The sequence below is a fragment of the Acromyrmex echinatior genome, chromosome 2 (genome assembly GCF_024713525.1).
Source record: "Acromyrmex echinatior isolate Ae372 chromosome 2, ASM2471352v2, whole genome shotgun sequence".
Classification (NCBI taxonomy): Eukaryota; Metazoa; Arthropoda; class Insecta; order Hymenoptera; family Formicidae; genus Acromyrmex; species Acromyrmex echinatior.
In genome coordinates this window covers 867,837-889,271 of record NC_141853.1, presented here as the reverse complement: position 1 = coordinate 889,271, position 21,435 = coordinate 867,837, and the positions used below count along the sequence as shown (strand labels likewise).

The window sequence follows — 21,435 nt, the reverse complement described above, 5'->3', positions numbered from 1 at the left end:
AAAAAATTCTTTACACGAATACTTTGTGCACTCACTGTATTTCTAAAATTGAATCGAATACACATGTTAATGTTCTTTATTGTTTTTCTCGTCGCTCGGTGATCGAGCTTTTTAGGCATGAAATTCGCATCGAGATTTCAACTATGGATGCGGATATGGTCTAATATCTGAAATGGTAACACGCGCACATGCGCATGTGTCGGTTACAGAATATAACGTCTATTCATAGAGAGATAATAGGAATATCTATTTCGAGACATTTAACCCATTCGACTACTATGTCGAGACCGGTCGCGGCGGTGGCGCTTCTAAGATTACCAGGCAGTTTCATTATGCTTTACGAAAAGTCGTGGCCGTGCTGTTTCTTCCGCGTGTGTTGTCATGATGGCCCCCTCCCTCTCATCCTCTCGCTAGGCTTTCCAGCCATTCTTGTATTCCCTCAAGCGCGTTCCCTTCATCCCTGTGTTCACGATCTCTTCTCTTTGTGTCGCACGCCATACAGAGAGATCCTCGAGAGCTCGGGACCATAGTCAACGTCAAAACCGGAGATGAGAGCAACAGAGAAGAACAGAGACAAGATTTCCTCTTCGTTTCCAAGTTTTCTAGACGCTCGCGCGGCTGATGAGCGTGAAATAGACTCGATATCGTTGTAACGAACGTGGGGGATTCCGTCGTGCACGTTACTTCCCTTTCTGGATCGTTGGCACATCAAAATACAAGCTGCGTCGTTCAACAATCGTGTTTTCATCTGTGATAGAGTTTCATTCTTGACTTGCGGGAATAGTCGAAAAGTGCGCGTGAAATCATATTTCCAGCAGAAAACAATTCACAAATTCAGCGACATGTGATGAATTATTGATATTTATTGATCTTACGATATTTTATTATAAGAAATTGTATGATTAATTTTTTTTTTATTGATTGGATGTCTTAATTATCTCTCTCTCCTCTAACGTATTATAATACATATATCATTTAAAACAAATTCCATGTATTTAGAGTCGTCATATCAAAATTTTTAAAATTAGAACTTATAGGCTAAAAATCCCGAAAATCTCGGATATAAAAATGCGTGTAGATCAGTAAAATTGATCGGAATCATAAATGAATAATTATTTCACATCTAATTGTTCATTAGTGATACTAATTTAATGTAAGAAATTGACCAATCGTATATAGTCGATTATTCTCCTTACATTTAACTGTGACTGTAAGTTTCTTAAGTTTAAGAATTACTACGCGTATTGTAAATCAGGATTAATACAGACTAACGCGGGAGAGGAGTCAAAGTAAAAAATTTAAAAGATTCCCTAAAACTCGGATGCTCATAATTATCTTGGACGCGTTTGGAAATCTTCTCTCTCGGTTGTCCCTGAGCGCCCTAAAAAAGAGGACGGTGTCCGGGGAAAAGAGGACGGATGGCAACTCTATAGCCGGTATTCATAGTCGTTTCTTATATTCAAGACCACCTTAAGTACAATCTTAAAATGTCACGAACTAATCAAAGGGCGTATTAGCATCTTAAGACATCACTTTAAGATAGACTTAAATACAAGATCCAACTATGAATACCGGCCTATATGTATTTTATAAGGTATCTATATATTGCAGAATATAAGATGGATATAATGTCATTTTAAGAATAAAATATAAAGAAGATGTTTTTAATGATTAATGTATTATATATTCTGTTAACGTCAAATAATTTATTATCAGAATGCGAAGTGATATAAAACAAGTTTATGTGTTCAAAGACTAGTCACTTTAATCGTGTGCAGTTTATTTTAAAAATTGGTTGGTTGGTTAAATGCAAATATATGTGCATAAAGTGGATTCAGATGACAAAGACTGCAGTTCGTACCGACGCGGCGACGTTTCACAATGTTCCAAGATTACGCTATTTTGTACCTCTGTCGTTTTTGCCGAAAGAATCGTAAATCCAAGTCTAATCCTCTTACGATCAACGTCATAAGAGGTGCGAAACGAGCAATATCCACTTCTTAAAGGTTTATACGGATAGAGGGAATCCTGTCTCTTTGCAAAAATATTTGCGCGAGTGTAATATTTTTGTAATATGCAATTCTTATTTAATTCATCAAGTGTAACTTGACAAATAGTATAAATCAAATTATGTCTATCTTAAATGAAATGTATTCTAATATCTAGAATTCGAATTTTTTTCTTTTATTTTTAAAATTACCTCTTATTATTGATACAAAAATTACACTTCTCTTTTTTAAAACCTTTAAAGTATATAAAGATACGGCTGTTAAATTATTTTAATCGCATTACAGATTAATGACGAAAATCTATTTAAATTATTTATAATATATATTTATATTCATAATTGAATAATGTAGCAACGTTTAATCTCGTTAGCTTATTTCGGTATTTGATTTAACCAAAATAAAAAATTTGAGCGATATTTTTCGAATTTTTAATAACATAGAAATGATTTTGAACTAATAAACAGTCTATTTTCCACATAATGTCTGATTATTTGTTTATATTACAATAAAATAAATCTTTTATTAAATAGTTTTAAATTGATTTTATTGGATCTCTCTCTCCCTCTCTCTCTCTCTCTCTATCTGTACAAGATTAATTAAAATAAAGATTATCCTTAATAAAGAATAAACACATAAATTTTTCATGAACAGTATAACAAAATACGAAAAAGCTCACATAGATAAATATTAATAATTATTCTCGTATTCTCAGAAAATTCTCTTTCATGGACATGGTCTTAATATCACGCGGATAAACGATGTTGTGGATTAATCGAGCATATAGCGTTGGCGGGCATATTACGCGCAAACCAATCTAACGACCGAGAGTCATTAACGACCGAGCTTCACGGAACCCCGAGATACTATGGGCACACACCTGCGTGTACATTTCCGCAGAGTTACCAGCGACACCTCTTCCTTCTCTCCTGTCTTTAAGCAAACGCGAAACTCTACGCCACGTAGATGCATCCGACGCGTTCTACTAATCACATGTTTGCCAACTACAATCATTTGCTACTTCTCTATGAATAGTGTGTGGTTTCATCAACCACGCACGTAATACAAAGTGAGAACATAAAGTTTAGAGTAATTATTATAAACAATTTCAGGGAGATAAAGAAACGGATGAACCATCTTTTTGAAAGGATAAAGTGATAAAAATATCTTATTATTTTATAAGAAAAAGTGTATTCGTTATATAAATATGTTTTACGTAAATAGAAAATTGTTAAATTATACATCCTATTAATGATGTGTTAAATTGAATTGTTATTAGAGTTATAGATGAATTTGTAGATGAAAGAGAATTGCAGTTTAGCAACTAGACGATTATTATATATTTACATTTATGAATCATGTAAAAATTTAGTTTACGAATCTTAATATTTATTATCTTTTATAAATTAGGAAAGAGTTGTTAATTTCATGTTAAATTATTGCTTTATACTGTCGCCAAATACTATTATTCGTTGAAACTATTAAGCTGAGTTATCATCGATAAGAAGTCTTGTATCTTGGCAATCGGTATGACGATGGTAACTCTCTCTTATTAATGCCATTAATCACTCGGTGAAGAACCGGCCACCGGGAAGAGAAAAATAAGAGCGTTCCGGGAAAAGGGAGAAGGATCCCGTAAATTTATCGCGCTGGTGAATTTTTCTTGGAGTACTTTTTCGAAGACGAGAGTAAGACGGTATGGAGCACCGTATCGTTTCGCCGCAGTTTCTCGCCGATTTTTTCGTAGATTTTACTTGGTTCGAGCAAGGAGCTGGCATTGCTTTCCGAGACAAACCCAGGGCCTTCTCTCCTCGATAAAAATTCATTTCCTTCCTTTGATTTACTTCAAACACTCCCCCGACTAACTCTTCTCGGCGTATCCCTTTCCCTCTCGCCCTTGTCCTCACTTTCTCGCCTCATGAAGTGAATGAGATAAATGCTTAGAAAGTGCGAGACGTCCTCACGATCGGATATAAATTTTTGCACGAAAAGACGAGCGAATAAAATTCTAACGGAGAGCGATCCTCGCAATGAATTTTGTATGTAGGGTATAAAATTTTCATATATCTACCTAATGCTACATCGTTAAGTCACTATGATATTGTATTTGAGGATAGCTAACGTTTATTCGAAAATATGTTATTACTATTATAAAAATTAATAAACTTTCAAAGACATTTTGAAAACGATGTAATTGAAACGTTGTAATGTTGCAATTAAATGAATTTTACATATTAAAATTACAGTTATTAGAATGATATCTACCAACAGTTTCGAATTAAGTGTACAGAAAACTTTCTGTAAAACTATTACAAATATTAGTGGAAGAAATAATTTTTAATATTTTTTTAAGTTAAGAATATATAGTTATATTGATCATAAATCTAATATATTCTGTTAATTGTATTGTTCATCTTTTCTTGAAAAAATAAAGTTTATCTAAATCAAGTTCTTTTATGCTTATACAAACATAATATACACGCATATATTTTATATATATGCACTATATTTTATTATATAAATAAAATTATAATATATATACGTATGGACGCAACATTTTTACGTTCACGAGGCTGTACATATATTTTTAATTAGTATAGTAAAATATTTGATTATTTTTCTCATTCTTTTTCTTTCTTTCTTTCTTTCTCTCTTTATTGTTCACTCTCTACGGTTTCACCATCTTTGCTTTTCATCAATCAAATCGCCCTAGATTATTCATTTCCAGTTTAAATCTACTTTGATTGTGAAATGATTGCCATTATCTACTATTTCATGAATTGCAAGTTTATATCCGTCAGCCTTATCAATGCCTTAAAAAAAAAGACAGACGCGTAAAATACTGTCAATATCGATTAAGGCTTATCTCTCGAGACTCTAAGACTCTCTACGGCGGACAGCTCTTCTCGGTGATGTGTAGCTGCTGGGAGGATCTTGAGGGTCGCTGATGGTGCAATAGCTCGTTTTCGTGCGCCCTATTAATTACGAGGCAACGGCTCGCGTGATTCGAGCTATTTGCCCATCCACCCCTGGCTTTCTTGATCCGACCTGCTCGCATTTCTTCTCTCTCGTTCACTTTCTTCCTTCTTCCTCTCTTCCCTCTTCCTCAACGTCCGACCTCGGAGAACTCTTCAAACGAATTGCAAACAACTGAGTTCGAAGGGAATGAGTATTGAACGAAAAGAAAGATAGATCTAGGAGGCATAGATGAGGATGGAGGGGAGAGAAGTCCTTCGAGCACATGTCAAGTATCTAATATTTTAGAAAAAGTTTCAAGCTTCTCGTACGGTCGAGTTGCGGAGAATAAGACGGAAAAACTGAAGACGGTGAACAAATCGGAAGGATATCAGGGAGCGGTTTCGAGGTAGACAGGCGAGGCGGGTCATTCGGGATGATCAGCCATATTGCGGGAGATAAGTATCGAGCTTGTGGGAATCGCGACCAAAAATCCCGACAACGTCATGCGGGAAAGGGCGAATTGGGTCGTGGAAGAGTTTCCACTGCGGTCGAACGATGCGATCGAACGGATGCGCTCTTTCTCCCTTTTCCCGATTCCCTTTCCCCGCGCGTGTGCATCTTGCATGCGATGCGGGCCTCCTGAAACTCGGTTGCCGCTCAACGACGAAAACACGTTGCCCTTGTAATGTCATCGAAACAAATGCCGATTGCGGAAGGCGAGTTAAAAGGGATCGAAAACTGCATCGGTGCTCTCTTTCTTCGGGTATCGAGGTTTCCAGGAGTACGAATCTGCTCATCGATCCCGCGACCGAGTTAATGGTACTTTTTCATTCACCCAGTTCCACTGTTGCGATCTTGAATATTGTGAAAATTCGACAAACTCAGCGTGAGTGGAATTATTTAAAATAGAAACATTGAAACTATACTTTCACGTAATATGATTAATAATCTAGATATCTATTTACAACTCTATTGAGAAAGAAAAATTATTTTTGTACAATAGCTAAATAGCTAAAGAAATGTCAATGAATATTTCAGAGATACATTTATTTTGTAAAATTTTATATTCTGAGAATATTTTGAACGATTTTTATTTTTATAATTTTATATTATTTGGATTGTTTTTATTATTAGTCCAAATTATTATTAACATTTATATCGTGAAATTTAATACATTCTGAAAGTTATTAAGGATGTTTTATCTATACATTAGCTTGAAAATTAAATCAGTTAAATAATCAGTCAAAAGTAATATATCAACCAATAAAATTAAAAAAATTTTGATGATATTAGCCCGTGCCTTGAGACGAATTGCAAAAAACAATAAATAATTTGGCTTATAATGGTTTCATGCAACAAAATGAGTATATTTGGCTGCAATTTAAAGTCAATAACTTTAAATTTTAATGAGTAATTGGCTCCAAATAAAGTACTTTTGCACAAATATTTATTATTTTATTAGTATATGTATAAAATTACATTTAATTCTTAATATATTACTTCCTCATTAAATTTACAAATATGTAAGAATTTAAAACGATTTTACATTTTTTAAGAATTGAGATAAACGAAAAATTAAGTAATTTTTCAACAAATAAAAGAATTGTGTTCAAATTTTACTTACAATTAGATACTCAGACGTAATAATAGAACAATCAATAAAATTTGTGTTAAATTCCGAGTATTTTGAAAATGAATATTACACATCCTTAAATATCAAATATATCGTGTAGAATTCGAAATTGGCTGATATTGCTAAGATACGGAGTATAATAAAATTAGTATTTTATTTAAAAACATTCACTTCAGTTGTTTTTGATGTGCTGTTTTTAAATTAAGTGTTTCAATCAATTCTCTACTTCTCGTCATCATAAGAGTGGAGAAGCGTTTCACTTAGCAAGATTTATGCAACGTGTATGGTCCGATTGCGTTAACATCTCGTCGATTTGATCACCAAATGGAATATACATTGACCAGAAGGACACCCCTGGAGGAAAGGGCGGATCCTCCCGTGCGGCGCGATAACTCAGTTACGTGCCAATATCATGATTACATGTCATCCTTGGCAGTCGACAGCCTCTAGAGTAATGATTATTGTGGGACCGTCGAAGTGGTTACGGGATCGCATTGAGCGGCCAAATTTCTCGAGGCCAGTGAATAATCCGTCATTCGGCCGCTAACCGTTTCCGCGGTAACGCGTTGTTATTACGTCATAAATACGTGACCGCGAAGATATGATAATGGAAGCCAAAATGATTTCAAATGCGGAATGGAAAACGATTAATGTGAACGTTTGCTGGCTCGACATTCTAGTCTCAAATTTCGAAATTAATTTGTTATTTTTTTTATGTCGGTATTCACCATTTCAACAGTTATATGTATAAATTTGACTTAGAAGTTGGCCTCAAATCAATGCGTTTGTACATCACAATCGATTTACATTTTATTAAGCATTATGATACGATTTGGATCTATGAGAATAAATTTAATTAAATAAGAGAGAAATTCTATCAAAGAAGAGAAATTCGATCAAAGCAGATCTTAGTGCTTAAATATTTCTGTGCATATACATAACCGATTCTGCAAATTGCGATTTTGCGCGCGCCGATATTTTTTTCGATCTTGGTAATCGTGAGCAGAACTAGAGTAATTATCGCTTATATATATTAAATTGACAAATAATTTAATAATTTTTGACGCTAATAAGCATGTTCATAAGAATATTAATTAATAATCTAATGTTAATAAGAGTCTTAAATCGGGAAATAATTTACAATTATTTCAAAAAATATTGCCTTAGCTTAATTTAAACCCGGATTCTATGCGTCCTCAACATTCGACTACACAGAGGCTTCGGCAATATTTGTCATATTTTATTAAAATTCAAAATATTCTCTTGACACATGTCTGTCTAGATGACAAATCTGAGCGACGCATATCAACACTTTACAGTCCCCGAAAATTTACCCATATTGAATTTTTTGCGTCGACGGTTTTGCGTTTTGGTTTCGGAGCTAAAGTCGAATATGCTTGGCTTTATAATAGAATTTAAACTTTATCATTAAAAAATAAACGACTCATTGTATTAATACTTATGAATATATATATATATATATATATATATGGAAAAAAAGCAGAGATGCGAGTAATTATAGTTAATAATGATTGACATGTAATTAACATTTTTGCATATTCGTGATGCGGTTGGAATATCAAATTGTCGAAATTCAATTATATTATACATAAAATTATTCAACATAACTTGCTACATGAAAGAAGCTGGGACAATACAAATTTATTTGCTATCATAAGAGGGTCGATAAATTCCGAGGTTATCGTCAGTGTTATCTTCCAACATAGAGACGTCTCTACGCAGCCGGTGCAAGGATATTGCCAGCCATTGTAGTCGCGTCTGTCGTACGACAGAAGGAAACACGCGCCAATGCGGTTTTCCCGCCAAGTTCATTCAGCGTCTCGCTTTGGACACAAGCCAAATGTACGCGAGCAAGCAACGTACGCCTTCCCCTACGACTCGTCTCCCGCAAGCGCCATCATTTTGAGTATTAGGAATCCTGTACTCCGGTGCTAGCGTTATCGATAACAATCGGCAGCATCCCTAACTCGTAGACCGAATAGCGGGCAAACAAAGCAAATTTCTTATCTTCCTCCAGTGATAAAGGAAAATCGTAATATCGATATCGGAATATATACTTTCGTGGAAACTTAACCCGGAGGATCTTACGACCCCCAAATGGTCGCCTCTCCCCTTCGATAACCGAGGAGCCATTCGACTTTATCCAAGGAGCTTTGATGGCACATTCTATAGTGACGATATTTCCCAAAAACGGCGATTCTTATGGCAGATTCTCGCAAGTAGCGGTCATTGCGACAGTCCGCGTAGACAGTCCATAGTATTGGCGGCCAGCCAAGTCACGTTGCGGCTCAATGAAATCTTTCTAGGTTAGGTTAGTCCCTTCCTTCCGCGTTAAGCATAGGATACGTTCACACCGAGACGCTAGACGAGTGACAGAGAGGCTCTGGCTTCCGGCCAGCCAGGCAGTACTGGCAGCAGGGCCGAGGAAACAGTTGGCTTCGGGATCCGACGCGACGGCAGTAGTAGTGGTCAATATTGGCCGGACTCCGGTTCTGGTCCGAGCGAGGGTTCGAACTACTTGCGCAGCGGGTCATCGCTGTTGCGTTATCTTGGCAGCTGTCGATAGAATATAGACAGAACGGACTTTCATTGCGGCCGTCAGCTCGTTTTGCTTTAAATAGTTCAATAAGAGTTGCATTCGATCTATACATTAAAGTTTATACGTACTATATAATATCTGACTGTGCTCTAACTTGTTGTTTCAAATTAAATATGTATATACAGTCACACAGTCAATTGACGGAAATCAATATACAATACATAATAATGTATTAAGTGAGAAGATAAGAATGAATAGAATTTGACGTGATGTAGACGAATAAAAATTTCTCAGCGGTGTGTGCTATCCGTTCAACAACTTGGCAATTCTATCGTGATCCTGTCATCAGCTGAGTAACTCGCGGACGCGTAACAAGTAGCCGCAAGGTTCGCAAGCAACATCTGGCGGCTCGCGCGAGCCTCTTCACTTCCGTGTGCTGATCTCCCTCGCTGCCATCCCGCCGTCAAGCGAGCGTGGCTTGGCGTAGGCAGTCAAGCAGTCAGCCTCTCTCCTGGCATTAAGTATTCCCGTTGGGTCGGCATGGCGAGAAGGTTTTGCGGGTAGAGAGGAGGGAAACGAACGCCGCGGGAGGAGAGGATACGAAAGCGGCTCGGAGCAGCGTGCGTCGGTCGATGCTGGGGTGTGCTGCTGGTGAAGGAAGGAAGGAAGCGAGCGAGAAGGAGAAGAGCCCGCGTTCCCCTCTCCTCTCTCTCTCTCTCTCTCTCTCTCTCTCTCTCCCTCCCTCCCTCTATCACGCTGTTTCACCCTCCTCCTCTTTAGGATAGCTCTCCCTTCGTCTTTCTTTGGAAACGTACTTCCCCTCGAGCCGGTGGCAGCGCCCCGGGGGCGCCTGCGCGCCTCGGAGGGGTAGCGCTCGCTCGAGGGCGGAGGACGCGAACGGCGAAAGAGCGGGATGAAGGGGCCCCTTCCCGGAATACCCACTCGCCCCTCTATCCGGCACCCCACTCTGCCGTCACCACCCGCGCGGCTTCTCTCCACCTCCCCTCGCTACGGCTTCACTGCCCGGGCCTCTACGATCGCCCCATTCTGTTCTCGGCGTCACAGCGTGCAGCATTGAAACCCGACGTACGGTGACGGAAGAGCGCGACGACGACCACCTGCCTGTGTGCTCGCAAGTCGATCTCTTTCCTTCTCTCTTTCTGTCTCTCTCTTTCTCTCTGTCTATCCTGAGTGTTCCTCATCTCTCTCGCTTGTACCTTCCCCGTGACGGTGGTAACAGCGGAGGATATACGACGAATCTGATACGACGTTACCGGTTCCACTTCAACTAGACAGAGGCGCGCCGACCTAGGATAACTAGTCGGAAGAGGAAAAGTGTACACGCGAAACCGATTGACACTCTCAGCAAACAACCGTGGTCCCGTCACCTTCGCGACCGTGGTAACGTTGCCCGCTGAAGGCCCGAGGATCATTCAAGTTTCTTCCTCATCGCGAAAAGTGTACGATCGCAGCGCGAATCCAGCAGTTACGTCTAAATCCGGTGTGAGAAAAGTTGTGAAAGAGCCGTCGAGAGAATTCTCTAAAACAAATCCATAACCAGGATCGATGATCTACATCTCTCGAAAGCACCTTAATCCGTTGTGGTAAACGAATTGTAAAGATCACACGGCGAATCCTTCAAGGTACACCTTGACGTTTAAGTGAATACAGCAAGATCCACGGAAGTGTGGTGAATTCGTCATATTCGTGTTACGCATCAAACGTCGCACGAAACAACAGGTACACGCGCGTGAGTGCTCAACAACCCTGAACAACCCGCGTATCCGCCGCTCGCAGCCGGTCGATCAGATCGGCTCCGATCGAGACACTCGTTTCCCTCCCGCGTCGAGGAAGAACAACGCGCCGACCGCACGGCACTCGGTACTCCGCCAGTGGTACTGGGTGACCCTGCAAGTTTTTTCATCTTCCCAGTGGTCATCGTAAGGTATACACGACGGCGGTCACCACGTACATCACGCCGCTCATCACCCCCGAGAAGGTACGATGCGTGCAACCCTGTTCTCGCGAACCAAGCAAGCTTCTCCATCCCGAGAATCCCGAAGGGTCTCGCGAGCTTACGAGTACCGCGAATGCGTGCGCGTGTGTTTATATGTGTACGTGTGCGTGTGTGTGTGTGTGTGTGTGTGTGTGTGTGTGTGTGCGTGTGCGTGTGCGTGTGTATGTGTGTCGCGCGAGTGTCGGCTTCGATACGTACGCATCGGATAGCACAAAACCGTGTGCGTGCGTGTATGTGTGTACGAGTGCGTAGGTGTAAGTACGCACGCGTGTATGAGTATGTGTGTATTTGTATGTGTGTGTATGTGTGTGTATATGTGGATGTGTGCGTTGGCTGGGGGCATGTGTGTGGGTGGAGCTTGATCGTGGACGTCATCCGTCGGACAGAGGCGGACCAACCAACCGGGGTGTCGGATATTTTCTCCCTCTCCCTCTCTCTCTCTCTGTCTCTCTCCCCCTTTCTCCCTCTTCTCTCTTTCTCTCTCTTTCTTTCTCCGTTACCCCCTTGTTACCCCTCCCATCTCTTCCTTTAACCCCTTCTCTCTTTCTCTCTCTCTCTCTCTCTCTCCCTCGCTCTCCCTCTCTCTCTATCTATCTATTTATCTATCTCTATCCTGGTTCTTCTCGCTCATGCACTCCTCGCAACAATGTGCAGTGACCGAAATGTTTCACTGAGATGACAGCAGACAATTTCGTCTCGTACAATTCGCCCATTTAGGTCTACTATTATTTTCAAAATCTTTCTTAACTTTGTTTTATCTGTATAGGTAGATGACGTCTATCTTATATCCCGCGCAAATACGCCTACGATATTCGAAGCAAATTTGTACGGTCACTTTTGCAAGTGACGACATTGACGAACCAGTTTCCGTTCAGATTCATCATCAGTTGTCAGTTACGAAATGAAGTTTAATGCAGTCAGCTATTAATTTTTTGAAATGTATGAGGTTAATGAGACACACATATGAAGTTTTATTTTATTATTTAAAAATCAGCGTTGTTTATTTTCATGTTCTAAAATATTTTCTGTGGGAATAAATGTCATTTATAGTTTTATTTGGACTTATTTATTCCGAATAATCAATAATATTAAAAATAGAGAAAGATCCTACTTTTTTATATATGATACAAATAATTGTTTTTGCAAACATATTATAGCTGTTATATATTTCTGTCACTTTAAATAACTCATTCGATTTAATTATTGAAAGTGAGCCGATCAAATTTTGGTTCATATTGATTTTCATTTACGTCAAACCTGAAAAATATTTCACTTTATTGAGTGAATTTTATTTTTACTTTATATTATTCGAATCTGTTAAATTTAATAATTTACGTAGTTTATTTATGGATCGGAGTAGTTGAATTTTTGAAAGTAATTATGATATTATTTTTCTTTAGGATAGACCTAATTAATTTATCTCATATTTTGTATTATTTTCATTCTGAAAATACATATCTTTTCTATCGCAACAACATATATTAGATGATTGTATTATGTAAATGTTGATTGTATTAACTTATTATTTGGCAATTAAAAAAATGGCCAAATGAAAATCAGAAGAAAATAATATCATAAAGAATATTTAATGAGTAAAATTATGTATACAAGTTAGATAATTGAAATTAAATTTCCAAAAGAATATTTATCCAATTTCCCGCTCGAGGATGATGCTGAGAACGATGAAATCGCGGAATGAAAAAGAATAAATCTTACTTTACTGCGCGTGGCATTCCGAACGATGTACTCGGAAGAATTGGTTAATTTTTTTAAACAAGTACCGCGTGGTAATAGAGACAAAGTTTCCAAGAGTATTACGGCTTCTTCGCGCGCTTTTAATAATCTCACCGCGTCGGTGCGTCAAATCGCATGAAAGAAATATTAATGGAATTAATAAGTTGAGTGGTCTGACGCGGATGACGGTGGAGAGAGGCAAGGTAAGCGAGCGCTATTTCCCTCTCGCGCGCGAAAGCACTCCGGTTTCTTATTAAGGACTCTCCACCCTCCCATACAAACTTATTATCTTAAGTCCTTCACTTCTCGAGGCGGAACGATAACGAGATCGTTACTTTCGGAGCGCCTTGTGGCAGCCGTCCAGCAGGACTTGCCTCTCCGTCTCTTTCCTTCTCCGCCACCTCTTCGTCTCGATTGCTATCCGCATTGAATCTTCCGCCGTTTTTAGTTTTAAACTGTCGCTTTATGATCATCCAATATCGATTACATATGTCTGTTAATAGGCATCACGAAATATGTTCATTATTTCCACTTTACTTTACTATTTGTCTCCTTTTTTTTCCTTCTTATAATCATCGGAGCTTTTTATTACTGCGCTTTTAGAATCAATTTGGCTGTAAAAATGAAGGATTCATAAGTATTATGATTGCAGATAGAATTAAAAGAAGTAATAGATTTTCAATTAAGAATTCGTACTCCTTTACTTTCACACATTTCTTTATAATTTATCAGAAGAAATATAATTAATGCCTAAAATTATATTTACATTACGATTAGAAATGATTAAATATAATTTTATTATTCCCATTGGTTGTTATATTATATTACATATATTATGAAAATTTATATATTGTAAATGGCACGTTGATACCTCTGTTAAATGTTACGTTTACTTATTCGATCATTGCGAGGCATTTGAATAGAGTTCCTAAAACTTCATGCTGCATAGACGGAAATTGCGGACGCATTGTCACGCGAGATAATCGTCACACAAATCCATCCACCTTATCTCTACGAACTTTTACACCCTCCCTTTTCGCTGACCCATATATTGCATTGCGTTGTAAAATTCACCGTTATCTGAAATACAATCTCTACTTCAGAATGTGTGTGGCACGATTTTACAATCCCGTCTGAGACATTTAATATCTTTTTAATATCGCGAGCGTGGATCTGCAACTTGTCAGACTCGCGAATAAGAAAGATAAATATTTTCCAACGAATCATAGATATTCTCAGAGCATAGTTATTATGTTGCTATGACGTTACCCTAACGAAAAATCAATATTTTCCAATATAAAAATACGAGATCCTATTTTTCGCCAAAATACATGGAAAAAAAAACCTGAAATGCTTTGCAAGCAGCGATCACAGGCACGGCGGCATTTTCCAACCAATTATCGATATTTCCGGAGTATCAATATTCCGTCACCGTTCATATTTACGAATGAGCGTTCTTTTTGTTGATACTTCTTTCAATGGTAAAAATAACTTGGTCCGCAAAAAATTAATACCTCGTATAGTATTAAATTAGTATCGCATGAACTAATTGGAACTAATTGAAGTGCAACGAGTGATAAGTGCACGAATGTGCTTTTGAAGTAGAGAACATCTCTTCACATCATTTTTATCGCGCAAGTATGCTTCATTGATAAATACCAATGAGTGGAAGAGATTTTGGATTTAAAGCGGCGATAACGGAACGAGGTATTATTACGCGAACAGAGTCCTAAACTGCGCCCCTTTAAAGTTTGACGCTTTAGGATGCTGAGGGTCATTTTTCCGTTGAGCTCCCCACAGCGATGTGCCCTTCGGGGACAGAGCTTGATTACTCTTCGTCTTTTCTTGGAAACGATGTAGAAGCCTTTTTCTCTTCCAAGATATAAAGCAAAATACCAAAGTTTCCGGCCTGACGACTATGACGATACGCTCTTTATATCGTCCGACGATGCCGGACTTCGTCTTCCGAGAAAAGCCCGGTTTGCTCGTCTCGCGAATGGCAAAGTAAGCGGATTTGGTGGTTGCTCCGGTTCGTGGAAAGATGAAGCACGGAGGAGAAAAAGATGAAGACAATTAAAAGCAACGGACGAGATCTTGTATAGAAAATACTTAAAAAAAACTTGTACAACAGCACAGTGATAAAATGCAAAAACATGAAATCATTGTGGAATCTGGGATGAAAAAGTGGTTTAAAAAAATTCATATATATGCTTATATGTTTTTCGAGCTAGTGGACATTTTCAGAAAAATTGCAAATTTTCGTAATATCAAATAATGTTATAAAATGTATTACGTGTCATACATACGTACAGCTTTCGCGAGCTGATTTGATTTTCCGTGAGTGAAAGAAGCGCGAATGCAGGTTTATAACAAAAAGAAGAATAGAAAGAATAAATGTCTTATCGATAAAAAAGAATTAGGTAGTCGAAGATACGGTTGTTTACATCAGAATGCTTTTAAATCCGAAGGGCAGAAGCAGTCCTCGTGATTCTCAGGATATGACGTACAAATGGTCGCTACCCCTCCTACCGCCAATAAACAGAAGGGATGTAAAAGTAGGTGACTCGTCGATCCACTCAAACCGACCACTTTCATCTCTTCGACACATATACAAGAACATCTACGTGCGCGCTTCTGAACATCTTGTGCTCGCAAATAACTCTTAGTGGTGGTATCTATATGCGAATAAGAGAGAAAAGAGAGAAGAGCGACGCGTTTCTCATACTCTAACCATATGTTTAGTACGAGTATTTACTATACGTTTCAAGTAGAAAGATATAGTTATTATAACGACAATTTAAAATCATCCTTCGTTATTTGACGTCAGTGAACTAAATAATGACGTAAAATAAACGTAACATTTGTGATATATTAACAATATATCTGATTTATGAAAGAAAAGGAGGGAATTACGGAATATCATTTTTTTGTAAAAGTAATTCAATAGATTATTCATGTGACATAATTATTTTTGGTATAAGTTTGTTAACTACAGAGTGTTATCAATCATTAAGTAGAAGTTCTTTGAGTAAACAAAATTTTATCGTATAATTTACAAAAAACTGAAAAAGGGAAAAAGGATAGCGAAAAGATGGGCGGTTAATTATTTATTCATTATACGATAGATGTTTTTCCACAGAAGAACAAGTTATATCTTTCTTTATATTATGTAAGATTAAGTATATTTCTCATCATAGTTATGTCATAATTTTGTCGACATAAATATCATTAGTCTGATTTTATTTTTGACTAACGTTTTTTTATGACAATTTTGGTGATATTATTAACTAATAGATGTTATATTAACGATATCTCACCGCTACTTAGGATGTTCAAAAATATTATTTTTGAAGAAATAGATATTGAACTTTGAATTAGAATTTTTCAGCAAACCGTTTCTACTGTTATTATTTATTTTTTCCAAAAGACCAATATTTTAAATATAAAATATAATAATACAGGAAAATATAATATCAATTATGTGCATATATCATGTTAATTAAATTCAAATTTTATTCTTTATTTTTGTCTGAATATATTTGTCACTTAATTTAAAATAAAACAAAGCAATTTGATCATCAGTGACATTGAGATATTTTAATTAATGCGCTTGCTCAAGTTATCTCTTATCAGGTGTTTAAAAATCCATCTCGCCGTGAGTTATGAAATAAATAATGGAATTAACAACACCACGCTAGAAGGGAACAGTTGCGGCGTACATTTCGCGGTTACGTGAATCTCGTGGTAATTATTAACGATGTAGCCCGGAAGTGGTCTGGACTTGAGAGAACAGTGCGAGGTAGAAGTCAAACAATAACGACAGTAGATTACTTTATCGCCACTCTGCACACACGTACATACATTCGTACGTGCGAATATTTTCGCGCAACTGTGGCACACAACGCACGTTTTGCATGCGCGCAATCTAGCACATTTTTTTCCTCTCGACTATTTCCTCTCTTTTTTTAATCTCCCGATCTTTGTCTCTCTCTAACATTTTCACGATCATTTTGCAGATTGCACGTTGCGTTTGTGCACGTCGGGAATATTTTCACTTGCGTACATATTTGATATTAACATAAGCGTATTGGCGTTATTAATTAACACTCTTGCGACTGCACTTTCCGCGCTGTTCTAAAGTAGGTATGCACTCTTGTCTACTAGTCTTGATTGCAATTCGGAAAATTATTCCGGTCGGAGATCCTCACGTTTCTCTTGAGATTTCGACGAATCACGACAAATGCAATTCGATAAATTATTCTTAATGCTTGACCAGAGTATTTACTACCTGAAAACATATGGAGAAAACGTTAGGAGAAATTCTTAGGAGATTTTCTTTTACTATCGAAAGTGAGGGATTTTCTTGGAATTTTATAGGTACTCAGAGAAATTTTTGGAATTTTATTTTTAAATTTATATTATGTCTTTTTCTGAAAACATTGTCTTTTTTTTTTTGATAATGCAAAATGTTGACAATTGATTAGCAATAAATATGATACGACTGCAAATTCATGTGTGTAAAAAATGGCTACAATATATGTATATGATATTAATTTTCCGTGTAAAAATAGCATATTGTACCGTCAAAAATAGATTTACACATTTAAATGTGTAGTGTCATTTTTTACGCGGAAACTAATATATTGTGGTGATTTTTTATACATAGATTTGAAGTGATACATTCCCATATATTCATGTGTGCTTGAGAGTTTTTATAAAGAAAATCAGGATGCCCAGTGAGACTCAGCAGAACAGAATAGTTTACTACATGTAGTAATTTTCTTTTATATATTTTAATTTTCTTTAGATTATCCTATAGGATATATTATATATAGCATATATATTTTGCAACTTTAGTTGTAAAAAATAGATGTAGTCTCATGAAATCCCTATTTTTTATTAATTTACAATATCTAATTCATTTATATTGCTTGTACTCCTTGCACTTTATTTCAAAGTTGCATTAAAAAATCTTACCTGGAATTTTAAAATATGAAAATATCTGAAAAAAACTTCGAAATACTTAGGGAATCTTTTTACAAGATTTTAGTAAACATCCTGTTAATGTGTATTTCGAAAAAATAATCGGAAATTATACCCATATAACACTTTTGTATATTGTCATTAAATTTTTGAATATGTTATGACTAGTATTATTTTATTTTTCAAGATAAGGACTCAATACAGTCATTAATCTTCGATTGATCGGTAGGTATAGATATTGCTGCGTTGCAATATCTATATTTATATCTGAACGCTATTCTTTCGAAGATTGTAATCCTTTAGAATTGTAAAACTGTTTGGAAGAATACTAGTAGTTAATAGCAGACATATGACACGTACACGCTAACTTTATCTGATGGCGAGTAACTACGACTAATGACGTTAGAGTTTCTTTTAAAGCCGTAGGAAATTAACACGACGCAGTCAGGAAGTAAGATAAATTGAAGGGACTATAGAATAATTGGGCTGCCTTATGCCCTAATGAATCATGCGCGAAGATTGCAGAGCTGAGTTATTGTTATGACTCTTGGCTCTCAAAATATCGATCACTCTCGCGAGGAACTGTGCCTGGAAGAAATTATTGAGTTATACACAGCGTCGTATAAGAAAGGAATAATACTATTATACGTCGAGACTTGTTAGTAGGACGAGTCCGACGAGAATTGAGGTTTCTGCCTCGACGAATATAGACGTTGTCCGGCCACGCATCATGACCGCGCACGGTACACGATTCGTTAATTAATCCTTTGCCGGCGCACATGCGGTACACCCAAGATCCGCACTAAGAGACCTCCAACCTCATTCGACCGTTGAATCGCGTTGGCATAATACACGAATTGCGGTTTACGACGGTGATTTAACCGCTCGCGGCCAACCGAATTCGCTATGCGTCGGTGCGTTCTACCGTACTCCAATTGTCCATAATTTTCGTTTTGTATCCATATCCGGAACTCATTGAAACTCGAACGACTTGGAAGATATAATAATTTCACAAATCGAAACGAAATTTGATTTCGAACGAATCTCATCGTGAAAATAAGAATTTAAAATACACGATAAGGAAAGGAATAATAAAATTGAAACGAAATATTCAACTATCTTTTACAAATCCCTATTTTCCTGTGGAATTACATTAATTATTTATATCTTATAGATGAACTCTTAATAATTTTTTCATGTTACTTGGGAAATTTTAAGCTATGAGCTCTTAAAATGCAAATTGTTGAAATTTAATTTAATGTAATTTAAAGAAAGATAAAAGTTATTAAATGATTTTTGCATAGTACATTTCTGTGATATGTGTTATCAGCTTATTTAGCGTTTCGATCGACATTCAACGGCCGAATAATGTGAAGACAAGGTCGTTCCGGCTGTCGCTCTACATTTTAATTGGCAGCACCGTACATTGCCCCTAATGGTGTTTCTGTTGTCGGCGATTGAATGGTGCCTCACAATAGCCGCCTTTACGTCCTATTCAGCCCTTTCGCGGGGATAGCACTGGCGGGCGGAGTTGGAGGGTAAACTACTATGAATGTGCTAACTCGTGGCCGAGGCGATTGAGTTTAGATCGCTATTGAATTTCTACGTGCTTGGACGGCTTAGATGCGCGATTATGTCCTTTTACATCCCTACTCCTTTAAGAGAAAGAGAGGAATAGTGAGAGAAAGAGAAAGAGAGAGGGGGGAGGGATAGAAAGAGAAAGAGAGAGAGCTTCTTCAGAATACGCGATCGTCTAGAAAATTCTCAGAGAGAATAGAAGCACAAAAGAAACGGAGATTAACGAATGGATGTGTATACAATTTGAAAGGACTTCATTATTGCATTCACTGCTGATTCTCCTTCAATAAGAATTCGCAAAATGAATTGTTATGATTTGCGAAATTTTTATGATTTGCAGATTGAATTATCAAAATGCTCTATAAAAAGATTATTAATATATATTTAATATCCGTCAGAAAATTGTAATTTTTAAATTACTTGCAAAAAAGGACATAAATATAAAGAAAAGAGAAACAAAATACTTTCATTTTTTGTTATTTCTTTACAATTAGTTATTGCATTAAAATAGCATTTTATGATTAATATTACAAAATTTAAATGATTCAAAACATTCAAATTCATTTTCTGAAAAATTTTATTTTCTGAGTAGTGTCGTTGTTGTAACAACAAGCGATATGTACCTGCATCCATATATACGTGTGTTAATAATTTGTTAATAATTACATATTGCTATGATTAGAATAATTTATCAAATAATTTGCTTTGAGTCCAAAAAATATTGAACCGGTAGTATATTGTGACAAGATAAATAAATTCAAAATTTTATTGGGCTAAACACTGCAGTTTGTTATCGCATCTTGCCGGAATTTTTTACGGCATTGTACGAATAAAGTTTAACCCATTTGTTCACTTAAATCAAAACGGAAGGAAGTCTGTAAACCGCTTAACCCTAAATATGATTCCACGAGGGTTAAATCGTTTCAGTGCTCAATTTATGGTCATCCGCTCGCGCGATCATAACCAATGTCATAGTCAGCGTGTCGACGAAACTGCATTACGGTACGGACGAGCTCAGCATCGTGCGGTTATTTCGCAAATCACTCCGGAAGGGAATGTCCCGGAGGGTGAAGTTTACGAGCGCTCCCGAAATCTTGGGCATGACTCGATAAAAAGCACTCCGTGGGACTTAGAAAGACTAAGTCCTCTTTTATCATTTTCTGTCTGTGAGAAAATCGGTCAAGGAAATATCATAGGAATTTATTTGTTTTAGTCCGGATTTTGACTTTAGTTGACACTTTAGTGATAGAGAAAGAGGAAGAGAGAGAGAGAGAGAGAGAGAATTTTGCAAAAATATCTTCATACAAATGAGATTATAAAATACATCAGATATTATAAACCCGCATTCTTGTATAAATTTAATAATTTCCGAATCCATGAAACTTTATAAATTAATGAATATAGAATTCACTCAGTTTAGGAGTTATGTAAATTGCACTTTAGAAATTTAGTTTATATATATATATATGTGTGTGTGTGTGTGTGTGTGTGTGTGTATGTGTGTGTGTGTGTGTATGCGTGTGTGTATAGATTAAAATTTATTACACAGAGTGTACTTGAGATAATCGCATAATTTATATCAATATCTTGAAGTGCATTGTTTATATATATATATATTTATAATTATATATGTATACAGTATATAAATCTTAAAAATTAACAATCATACTTATAATTGAAAACGCTAACGTTGTTAATATGTTATATCATTTTTTCATAAATAATAATTTTTTAATAGTAGAAAAGAATTTTTCGATGGAAATATTAAATTAATTTGTTTGAAGCCTTGCTACGAGATATTTAATTTATCCAATCTTGTCGTTGGAATTTCGTGAGGCGTAACACAACGATGTGCCCCCAACAAACAATCCCGAGGCAGATTAAAAATACGGGCGGCTTCGGTCGTGGTATCGGCGTGCCGTTAAGGCTGAAAGGCTGGTCACGGATATATCGGGTGCCCGAATAA

General features: G+C 36.8%; 1 protein-coding gene and 1 long non-coding RNA gene across 8 annotated transcripts in view; both read left to right on the top strand.

Annotated features, from left to right (window-relative positions):
* Rbp6 (RNA-binding protein 6) overlaps positions 1-21,435 on the top strand; it is a 748,725-nt gene that overhangs the window by 502,081 nt on the left and 225,209 nt on the right. The gene's annotated exons all lie outside the window — the stretch shown is intronic.
* On the top strand, positions 8,174-19,824 carry LOC147910381 (uncharacterized). Its single transcript, XR_015544273.1, has 2 exons — positions 8,174-11,156; positions 11,941-19,824. It is a non-coding gene; the product is annotated as an uncharacterized LOC147910381 (long non-coding RNA).